Genomic DNA, 12500 nt, shown 5'->3' on the forward strand with positions numbered 1-12500 from the left:
GATGAGTTAAAGAGATTTTCCCTTGTTTCTTGATGGGCCGTTGACATAATTAAAAGAAAATGGACGTCAATAGGAAAAAATGAAGTATACAGACATACATATATTTACGTAAATATATAACATATGTCTATGTACAAATATACAGTAATCATATGCAATAAGAATGATACGCTATTAATGATAACTGTTTGTTTATTTGAATGGTGTTTTTACGTTGCATGGTTATTCAGCATCGGGACCAACGGCTTTACGTGACTACTTCTGAACCACGTCGAGAGTGAACTTCTATCACCAGAAATACACATCTCTCACTCCTCAGCGGAATGCCCGAGAATCGAACTCGCCCCATACCGGTCACGCCACTGAGGCGCTCATGCTAATTGGGTCAGAACGATTAAAGAAAATGAAGTCGCTTGGAGCCAACAGAAAGCAAAATAATAACGTGTTCGCCTGGGAGGACTCTGAAGGTCTAAGTAGTTCGTACTTTACCTACAGAGGAATGCTACTGACGACCCCAGCGGCCATTAAACCTAATAAATTCTATTGAAGATAGAAAGCTTTTGTGATTTGCACACATGCGTTGAATTGCAACATTATGACGTTGACTTTGTTAAGACTGTAATGTATTTCATCGTGAAAAAGTTATATAATCTAATGTACAATCCACCGGAGAGAGAGAGAGAGAGAGAGAGAGAGAGAGAGAGAGAGAGAGAGAGAGAGAGAGAACATCTTTATAATGGGAACTTATGACTTGAAATGAGCTGTTATAAAGAACTACGTCCCACTTTTATCTACAGAATTTGTAATACTGAAAAGAATAAATAACAATGAATGTAAATATAATTTATTAATAATTCAATTAGTGAATTTACACATAACATCGAGTCTTAAACATTTGAAAATACTTGCGTACAACATAAGAAGCTTAACTTTCTAAGGAACATTTACAAACAAAGTCATGATCCTTTGGCATTTCAATTTACATTCTAAAATACTCTTAAAAAGGGGGTAACTCTTGGATAAGCATTCGGCTTCTCCCCGATGTTGGCCTGATTAACATTTCAATCTATTTTTTTAAACATTTGATAGTTTGACCATTTTAAGTGTTTTTTTTTTTATTCAACATAAACCTCAAAGACGACATTCCGTACAACTTCTAACAAATAACTTGACCTTTCAAGTGATTTCACTTCCAATTAATATGAAGAACGAAATTCCTCTCATTTTATGTTTTTTTTTCTTTTTTTTAAGATAAGGAGGCTCAAGTCACATTCTCGTAAAGTATTCCCTTCGCTGTTGTTGCGTTTGTTGTTACGTTATGTTAATGCTGATGTTGTTTTGTTGTGCTTGTTAATAATTTTACATACTTTTTTTGCTACGTTGTTGTTGTTGTTGTTACATTTTGTTATTGTTGTTGCTGCATTATTGTTTTTTTTTGTGTTCGATATTACTTTTAGTTAATGTTGTTACTGCGCTAATGTTGTTACTTTTGTCATTGTTGTTGCTACGCTACTGTTGTTGTGTTTGTTGTTACTTCCAATGGTTGTTGATGCGTTGATGTTGTTGATTGTGCTGTTACTTTTTGTTGTTGTTGATGTATTACAGTGCTTTTGTTTGTTGGTACTTTCTGTTTTTCTTGTTGTTGCTGTGGTGTTGTCGTGTGTTGTTGCTCTTTGTATTTGTGTTCCTTTTCTTTATCGGTGATGATAATGGCATGCCCAACGAGAGAGAGAGAGAGAGAGAGAGAGAGAGAGAGAGAGAGAGAGAGAGAGGCATCCTAAGATATTAAGGCAAATGGCAAGTACGCTTACATATATCTCGACTTAGAACCTTTATTATATCACATGGACACGAGAAAAGAGGAGAGAGAGAGATGAGTATGAGAGGAGGAGAGAGATGGAGAAAGTAAGAGAGACGAGTAAGAGAGTGAGCCGCATGGCATCCAAGAAAATTTAAGAGCCAAATAGAGCAAGTACGAAATTACTTTATTAACGCTTAATATTTATAGTCACATAGGACAACGAAGAGAGAGTGAGAAGAGAGAGAGAGAGAAAGAGAAGAATGAGAAGAGAGAGAGAGAGATAGAGAGAGAGAGGAGAGGCACTCCTAAGATATTAATTTTTTTTTTTTTTTTTTTTTTAGGCAAATGGGCAAAGTACGCTTACGTATCGCCATTTTAAAAAAAAACTATTATAGTCACAATCGGATACGGAGAGAGAGAGAGAGAGAGAGAGGAGAGAGAGGCATCCTAAGATATTAAGGCAAAATGTCAAGTACGCTACTTATCGCCCCCTTACTATTATGTAAATAGGACACGAGGAGAGCGAGAGAGAGAGCGAGAGAGAGAGATGCGAAGTAGAGAGAGAGAGAGAGAGAGAATATTGACTTTAAAGAAGAAATAAATGCCACTAAATCCAATCATATAATCCATTAACTATTACAATGAACACCCAAAAACCATTAAATCTCTCTCCCTGCTCCTCTCTCTCCTTCTACTATCGCTTCCTCTCTCCCCTCCCCTTCCCTCCCTCCCTCTCTCTCCATCTCTCTCTCTCTCTAGGCTGCCTCGTGGAAAAAATCCCGGGCGGGTGTTTGGCATAGGAAGCCAGTTTAATTAATCCAGGCGATAATAATAACAATAATATTTTTGTTTACACAAAATTTACTTAAACAAGTTATCAACAAATTTTTTTTGCTTTGCCTTTGGGGGGGGGGGTGGGTGGCGGGATGGGGGGTGGGGGGGGGTTGTTCTGCAACATATGATTACATTTGTCCATGGTGAATAATAATAATAATAATAATAATAATAATAATAATAACTAAATAATAATAATAATAACCCCATCATAACAATAATGAACATTATAATATGATGCAAGGAAATAAATAATAAATTAATAATAATAGATTAATTAATGTAAATAATAATAAAAATAAATAATAATAATAATAATAATAATAATAATCAAGAATAAAATAATAATACTGTAGACGAAGAATCAAGGGCAAATATCCCATCAACTCTTCTGTTCTTCTTGAGCTCTATAAGACTCACAGAGCATGCATTAGAGCCCAGAGCTCTGAACACATCTTGACATTATAACCACTTTCTCTAATCTCTCTCTCTCTCTCTCTCTCTCTCTCTCCTCTCTCTCTCTCTCTCTAGGCTTGCTCGTGGAAAAAATCCCCGGTGTTGGCCGCATAAGGCCAGTTTTATTCTAGGCGACTCATAACAATTAATAATTTTTTGTTTTACACAAAAATTTACTTAACAAGTTATCACAAATTTTTTTGCTTGCTTTGGGGGGGGGGGGGTGGGGCTTGGGCGGGGATGGGGGGGGGGGGGGGTGTGTTCTCACATAGATTACATTTGTCATGGTGAATAATAATAATAATAATAATAATAATAATAATAATAATAATAATAATAATAACCCCATCAGAACAACAATGAACATTATAATAATGATGCAAGGAAATATATAATAATAATAATAATAATAATAATAATAATAATAATAATAATAATAATAATAATAATAAATAATAATAATATAATAATAATAATAATACTGTAGACAAGAATCAAGGGCAATCCCATCAACTCTTCTGTTCTTCTTGAGCTCTATAAGACTCCACAGAGCATGCATTAGAGCCCAGAGCTCTGAACACATCTTGACATTATAACCACTTTCCTCTAATCTCTGGGCAATCTTAGAAACCCCTGTGGTTGCAGACGACTTGTCTCTCTGGATTATCCTAAATCGCCTGTGTCCTTGGAAAGCCAGACGAATTTTTTTTTTTTTTTTGGCTGATTTTATACGAAGTACGGCGATGATAATAATAATAATAATAATAATAATAATAATAATAATAATAATAATAAAAGCCATAAAACACATGGGCAGTGCCAGTAATCAGATACAGCGCAGGAATAGTGGGATGGACGAAGGCAGAACTCCGCAGCATAGATCAGAAAACCAGGAAACAAATGACAATACACAAAGGCACTACACCCAAGAGCAAATACGGACAGACTATACATAACACGAAAGGAAGGAGGGAGAGGACTACTAAGTATAGAGGACTGCGTCAACATCGAAAACAGAGCACTGGGGCAATATCTGAAAACCAGTGAAGACGGTGGTGCTTTTGAATCTGGCCAGATTCAAAAGCACCACCGTCAGGGCCTTCGTCAGGAGGGCCCTCTCCCACTGCTCAACCTGGCAGGACACTCACCAGGAACTCGACCGCGCCTCCCAAGTACTGTGAATAATGGGTACTCAAATAAATTAATCAGCAAGGAAGTCCGCACAGCCCTGGAGAAATGGTACGGTAGTGAGAGCCCGCAGCCCCGCCCCAGGATAATATCAAGCTGTACTACAAAGCCTTCATGGAGTTCCCATTACCGTGAAGAAGAGGACGCCATTAAGAAAATTATTTCCGATAATGTATCCCCGACTGACGACACCAAGAATATCGACTAATCATATATTACCAGAATCGGAGGACGCGCGATCTTATTATGAAAAATAACCCCTCTCCACAGGTACGAGAACCCCTGAAGCAGACGCATGTAGTGTACCAATATACATGCCCAGTCCGCGAATGCAGCGGCGCCTACGTAGGTATGACTACCATGCGACTGTCGAAGAGACTCTCGTGCCACGCCCAAGAGGGGGCTATAAAGAATCACGCCCGCACCAAACATCACGAGGCCATCTCCTGAGATGTCATCATAAAGAACACGAAGATCATCGGGAAGGCCCCTGATGCCCGTCGGTTGCGCCTGCTGGAGGCGCTACTCATCCAGCAAATAAAACCTACTCTGAATACGACGCAGGAAGAATTTCTCCTCCCTACGAGTATGAGAAGACCTGCCACCAACAATGACACCACCGATCATGACAACTCTATGGATGACAACGCCCCCGAACGAGGTACTCCTGCAGCCGATGGAAATCAAAGTAGCCGTGACGTCCCACAGCGTAGCGCAACGCCCATCAATGTTACAGCGCCGCTTAGGAGGTCCAGGCGGCTGCAGGATATGCTGCAACGCAACCATCGGCCCGAAGAAAGTGGCTTGAGACCTGGCTCAGGCAGCCAATGAAAACAAGACTCACCGCCACCAGCCAATATGGAGAGACAAGCATGGGGCAGACCCCCTGCTGTCAACCACAGATATAAGGAGGACGGACACCGCACCAAGATAACCTACCGGGCCTGCCTATGAGCAAGAAGCCCGTTGCTTGGCATAAAGCCAGCTTAATCCTAAACAACAACCAAACAACACCAAGATCAGTCCACCCTCAGCTTCCCAGCCCGAGGATGTCTGGCAGCTCCAGACGAAAGCTCGCTTTAAGAAAATGAGAGAGAGAGAGAGAGAGAGAGAGAGAGAAAATCGTTAATGACTTTGATGACTATGGTATCATAGTTTATCTGTAAAATTCAAATATATACACCTATTTTGACCCTGTATTTTACCATGACCTCTATAGGCGCTCTACTAGCCTGTTTAAGTAGCACTGAAAAAGCCGCTATTCGCAAAATAGAGAAGAATCTCTACAAGTGTAACGCTGCTGAAGTAGCCATTACTTTTAATAAAGTATGCTTGAGAGAGGGTCTGCTTCCTAAGTACAATAATAATAATAATAATAATTAATATGATCCGCGTGGGCAAAGATACACTCATCCCTCAATTTAGGACGGTCACTGGTGTCAAATAATAATAATAATAATAATGTTCTAAGAGGTCCACAATAATAACAAAATGTGGCGAGTTCGTGTTTTTAAATTATATACGAACTCGCAACATTTTGTTATTATTGTGGCCCTCTTAGAACAGTATATATACTCTCGCGATAGAGGGTTTTTCCCAATAATAATAATAATAATAATAATAATAATAATAAGAAGAAGAAGAAGAAGAAGAAGAAGAAAAAGAAGAAGAAGATCCTCTGGGGTTATGGTATCAGAACAGATAGGGTGATACGTGCAAATAGACTAGACGTGACGCTGATTGACAAAATCAAGAAAGTATCACTCATGGATGTTGCAATACCATGGGACACCAGAGTTGAAGAGAAAGAAAGGGAGAAAATCGATAAGTATGAAGACCTTAAAATAGAAATAAGAAGGATATGGGATATGCCAGTGGAAATTGTACCCATAATCATAGGAACACTAGGCACGATCCCAAGATCCCTAAAAGGAATCTGGAAAAACTAGAGGATAAATTAGCTCTATTACTAATGTAAAAGAGTGTGCTCCAGGAAACAGCGCACATAGTAAGAAAAGTGATGGACCCCTAAGGAGCCAGGATGCAACCCGGAGCCCCACACTATAAAAACACCCAGTCGAATTGGAGGACTGTGATAAAAAAAAATAATAATAACAATAATAATAATATACCTTATCCATACGGTTGCTCAAGAACAGGTCTCTCTCGTTCCCCACAAGTACGATATAACTAGAAAAAGAACAGAATACTGTAGTCACTTACGATGATGATAATAATAATAATAATAATAATAATAATAATAATAATAATAATAATAATAATAATAATAAGAACTAACCAGAAAAGACTATACAGTCAACTAAGAGGGGAAGACAACCACCCAGAAATTCCTGAAGCCGAACCAAGTGATGGACCCCTAAGGAGCCAGGATGCAACTTGGTTCGGCTTCCTGGAGCCATGCAACATGGCTCCAGGAAGTCAAGGAAGAAGAAACAGGGAGAATAAAACAAAGATTCACAGACATCACGACAGACACAGTCAGACACCAACTAAAGAAAATGCCAAACATGGATACTAGCTCAAAAACTTATAGGCCCTACACCCACGAATAGCAGAACAACTCCAGCATTGTATCTCAAATCACCATGCACCCAAATGGATGACCACAGGAAGAACATCCTTAGTACAAAAAGACAAGAGTAAGGGAAATATAGCCAGTAACTACAGGCCTATCACCTGCCTACCAATAATGTGGAAGTTACTAACAGGTATCATCAGTGAAAGGCTATACAATTACCTAGAGGAGACAAACACCATCCCCCACCAACAGAAAGGCTGCAGAAGGAAGTGTAGGGGCACAAAAGACCAGCTCCTGATAGACAAAATGGTAATGAAGAACAGTAGGGGAAGGAAAACCAACCTAAGCATGGCATGGATAGACTATAAGAAAGCCTTCGACATGATACCACATACATGGCTAATAGAATGCCTGAAAATATATGGGGCAGAGGAAAACACCATTAGCCTCCTTAAAAATACAATGCGCAACTGGAATACAATACTTACAAGCTCTGGAATAAGACTAGCAGAGGTTAATATCAGGAGAGGGATCTTCCAGGGCGACTCACTGTCCCCACTACTCTTCGTAGTAGCCATGATTCCCATGACAAAAGTACTACAGAAGATGGATGCCGGGTACCAACTCAAGAAAAGAGGCAACAGAATCAACCATCTGATGTTCATGGACGACATCAAGCTGTATGGTAAGAGCATCAAGGAAATAGATACCCTAATCCAGACTGTAAGGATTGTATGTGGGGACATCAGGATGGAGTTTGAAATAGAAAAATGCGCCTTAGTCAACATACAAAAGGGCAAAGTAACAAGAACTGAAAGGATAAAGCTACCAGATGGGAGCAACATCAAACACATAGATGAGACAGGATACAAATACCTGGGAATAATGGAAGGAGGGGATATAAAACACTAGGAGATGAAGGACACGATCAGGAAAGAATATATGCAGAGACTCAAGGCGATACTCAAGTCAAAACTCAACGCCGGAAATATGATAAAAGCCATAAACACATTGGCAGTGCCAGTAATCAGATACAGCGCAGGAATAGTGGAACGGACTAAGGCAGAACTCCGCAGCATAGATCAGAAAACCAGGAAACATATGACAATACACAAAGCACTACACCCAAGAGCAAATACGGACAGACTAAACATAACACGAAAGGAAGGAGGGAGAGGACTACTAAGCATAAAGGACTGCGTCAACATCGAGAACAGAGCACTGGGGCAATATCTGAAAACCAGTGAAGACGAGTGGCTAAAGAGTGCATGGGAAGAAGGACTAATAAAAGTAGACGAAGGCCCAGAAATATACAGAGACAGGAGAATGACAAACAGAACAGAGGACTGGCACAACAAACCAATGCACGGACAATACATGAGACAAACTAAAGAACTAGCCACCGATGACACATGGCAATGGCTACAGAGGGGAGAGCTAAAGGAGGAAACTGAAGGAATGATAACAGCGGCACAAGATCAGGCCCTAAGAACCAGATATGTTCAAAGAACGATAGACGGAAATAACATCTCTCCCATTTCACAGTGGGCCAGCAAGTGGACAAAATTCAATTTTTGACTTTCCAAATTATCATGAGGTTCATAAAAATCAAAAATACATAAATTAGTGACAAAGGAATGCAATAGTATAGATTGCAAGTAGTTGTTAGTATCAGTGTTTTACAGGCTTAAACATGACTAAACAAGTTGTTCTTGGCTGCACACTGTTTTCCCATACAAAAACATTTTATTGTTTCTTTAGCCACGGTTTACGAAAGGTGTGTTGTGGAGTAAACTCATATTTTAAAATTACTTTTTTGTGCATTATTGAATGTATTAAAGGTCTTGATCTTTATATTTATGATCTAAATGTTGGGTGCAACAGTGTTTGATATAAGTCCCTCAAAATTTGTTGAAAATTTTAGGCATATAAAAGTTTATGATAGAGCACACAAAATTGCAAAGCTTTGCAAAGATTCCCAATGGTGTTAAATGGTAGATAATTAAGTCCCAAACAATAGGACGAAAAACTTTTTGCCACTAACTGCCACTTTTTTTACAGTGAATATAATTGTCTGGACAACTATGAAAAAAATATTATCAAAAGATGAAGATATCAGGTTTAAGAGTAATAATGAGCCATTATATCTTTTTATTTCAGATCTAGGACAAGTAACAAGGGCTGCCATGAAAATGGATTGTTTACTTAACCAATTATCTGTTTAATGAAGCTAGTGAAGCGATAAAGAATGACATATGCATAGTTTTCATGATGGTAAACTACATAATTTTCTGCTTGGAAAGGTTGAAAATATTATACGTGATGACACTATAGCAACAAATATTGTGATTAACTTTCTGAAAAACTTAAGAATTAAGTGGAGAACTGTTAACAAAACCAGAAAGTTATTTCTAAGTAAGTACCAAGGATGGCTTGATGCTAAAGTGTATCAAAACCCAGAAAATGAAACTCCTAAGAAATCTCGGGGACGACCTAGAACAGAGAGTTTTCAGGCCTCATCCGAGAAAACAAAACGAAGGAAAACTGCAGAGCTTGTTAACATATCTCCTCATAGGCTCACATATGCTACATCAAAAGTTCTAAGAAAGAAGGGACAATCAAGAATGGCTAAATCTTTAGCCCAAATTTCTACTGAAAACCAATGTACTTCATCAGAAAATATCACAGAGTGTTCTTTTTCTGCAAATGAAGCTCTGGCATTGATCTTAGACTGTGGCCTTTCAAAAAGAAGCTATCAAAATTTGAGGAATAAAACACTTGAGAAAAAATCAAAAGTTTTTCCTTCTTACAACGATGTTCGTTCTGCCAAAGAAGAGTGTTTACCTTCTCCTGAAAATTGGTTAGTAACTGATTATTCTGCAGAAGTGACCTTACAAGATTTATTAGACCACACAACAAGGAGAATATTTGAAGTAGTGTCTTTGAATGAAACAGATTTAGAAATAAAGCAGTTCAAGTTAATTTGTAAAGTTGGATTTGATGGCACAACTGGTCAAAGTTTTTACAAGCAGATTCGAAGTGATAACCAAGAACGAGATGTAATTTTCGAGTCCTGTTTATTTGTAACTTGTATGGTACCTTTACAGCTGAGTGGAAAGACAGAAGCTAATGGGAAAATTATCTTATGGAAAAATAATAAGCCCTCATCACCATTTTTTTGCAGACCTATAAGGTTCAAATTCATGAAGGAAACTTCACAGGTTTTAGTGGAAGAAAAACGATACTTAAAAAATGCTATCCATATACTTAGACCAACTCAAGTTAAAAACGATGTTAGCGTCATTCACGATGTGAGCATTACAATGATAGATGGAAAAGTGGCATCCTCTTTATCCCTTGTCACCAACTCAATGCAATGCTGTTCTTTGTGTGGGGCATCACCTAAGCTAATGAATGACATAGAGAAAGTTTCAAAGAGACCCCTGTCAAATGATGGCATCATGTATGGGACTATCAACATTTACATGCCTGGATAAAGATCTATGGAATGTTGCTTACACTTGTCATACAAGTTGCCTATAAAGAAATGGCAAGCAAGAACAAAAGAAGAAAAAGCAAAGGTTCAGCAATAAAAATCGAAAATACAAAAGGCTTTTCGTGATAGGACAGGATTAGTGATTGATATGCCAAAACAGTCAGGTTTTGGGACGTCAAATGATGGAAATACGGCTAGAAGATTTTTTCAGCTTGCTGAAACATCAAGTGAAATTCTTGGAATTAAGATAGAATTGCTGAAGAATTTGCACATCATCTTTGTGTACTTTAGCATCTGGGTTTGATATAAATGTCACAGCATTCAAATCCTTCTGCATCAATACCGCTAAAATTTACGTGGAAGAGTACAACTGGTATTATATGCCTCAGAGTTTGCATAGAATTCTTATTCATGGAGGTTCAGTGATTGAACAGTTTAATCTGCCAATTGGACTTTACTCCGAAGAGGCCCAAGAAGCCAAAAACAAAGACTTTAAGAAGTTCAGAGAGTCGTTTTGCCGGAAAATATCCAGAAAAAAAACTAATGAGGACTTAATGCGACGGTTATTCTGCTCATCCGATCCCCATAATACATCAATGAGAAATCAGACAAAAACACATCTAAGAAAGATCTGCCAGATGAAGCTCGACTGCTCCTCATTACAGATTCTGAAATATCAAGTGAAGAACCATAAACATAATGAGACATGTACTTTAACTGAAGATCATGTACGCGCTTCTCTTACATAGGCTAAATGGCTTTTCCATTTAGCATTTATTCTTGCATTCCTTATCATCTTCAAATCATTTATTTTACTTGCTTTTACCTTATTTCAATGATGTAATCTCTTGAAAGGAAGCTTTTTTGTCGTTGTATTTTTATGTTCTTAATTGGCCATTGTACAAAATGTATTACAATTAAGATATTATTGCTTTAGTTTCAACGATTTCACTTATTTCCCAAGAAAATAAGAATTACAGAATTACCAAATTACAGAATATATGTGCTCAAAATCACCGATTTGTACTGATTTGATTTTTTTTTTTCCTTTTATAATGGTTTAGAATAATGTTAATAAAAAATAAAGCTAGTTTTTGCACTGAAAGTATTTTTGTCCCTTCAAGTCCCATTCTGGCCCACTGTGCATTTGTAGGAAGTGCAATACGATAAATGAAACCATAAACCACATAACAAGCGAATGTCCGGCACTTGCACAGAACCAGTACAAAAAGAGGCATGATTCAGTGGCAAAAGCCCTCCACTGGAGCCTGTGCAAGAAACATCAGCTACCTTGCAGTAATAAGCGGTACGAACACCAACCTGAAGGAGTGATAGAAAACGATCACGCAAAGATCCTCTGGGACTATGGTATCAGAACAGATAGGGTGATACGTGCAAATAGACCAGACGTGACGTTGATTGACAAAATGAAGAAGAAAGCATCGCTCATTGATGTCGCAATACCATGGGACACCAGAGTTGAAGAGAAAGAGAGAGAAAAAATGGATAAGTAACAAGATCTGAAAATAGAAATAAGAAGGATATGGGATATGCCAGTGGAAATCGTACCCATAATCATAGGAGCACTAGGTACGATCCCAAGATACCTGAAAAGGAATCTAGAAAAACTAGAGGCTGAAGTAGCTCCAGGACTCATGCAGAAGAGTGTGATCCTAGAAACGGCGCACATAGTAAGAAAGTGATGGACTTCTAAGGAAGCAGGATGCAACCCGGAACCCCACACTATAAATACCGCCCAGTCGAATTGGAGGACTGTGATAGAGCAAAAAAAATAATAATAATAATTTTAATAATAATCTTAATAGTATTCCAGGAACTAAACAGAAGAAAAGGACAAAGATGTAATCTGGGACGAGGTAATTTGGAAAGAGGTGATCTGAAAATACTTAATCTGGAAAGAGGTAATCTGGGACGAGGTAATTTGAAAAGTAATCTGAAAATTCTGAATGTGGGACGAGGTAGTTTGGAAAAAGGTAATCTAAAAATATTCAATCTGGGACGAAGTAATCTGCAAAGAGGTAATATAGAAAGAGGTAATCTGAAAATAATGAATCTGGCCCAGGCAATTTGAAAAGAGGGGATCTGAACAGATGTAACCTGAAAGGAGTTAAACTGGGATGAGGTAACTGGAAAGGTATATATAATCTTGAAAGAGGTCATCTGGA

The sequence above is a fragment of the Macrobrachium nipponense genome, chromosome 37, assembly GCF_015104395.2.
Source record: "Macrobrachium nipponense isolate FS-2020 chromosome 37, ASM1510439v2, whole genome shotgun sequence".
NCBI lineage: Eukaryota > Metazoa > Arthropoda > Malacostraca > Decapoda > Palaemonidae > Macrobrachium > Macrobrachium nipponense.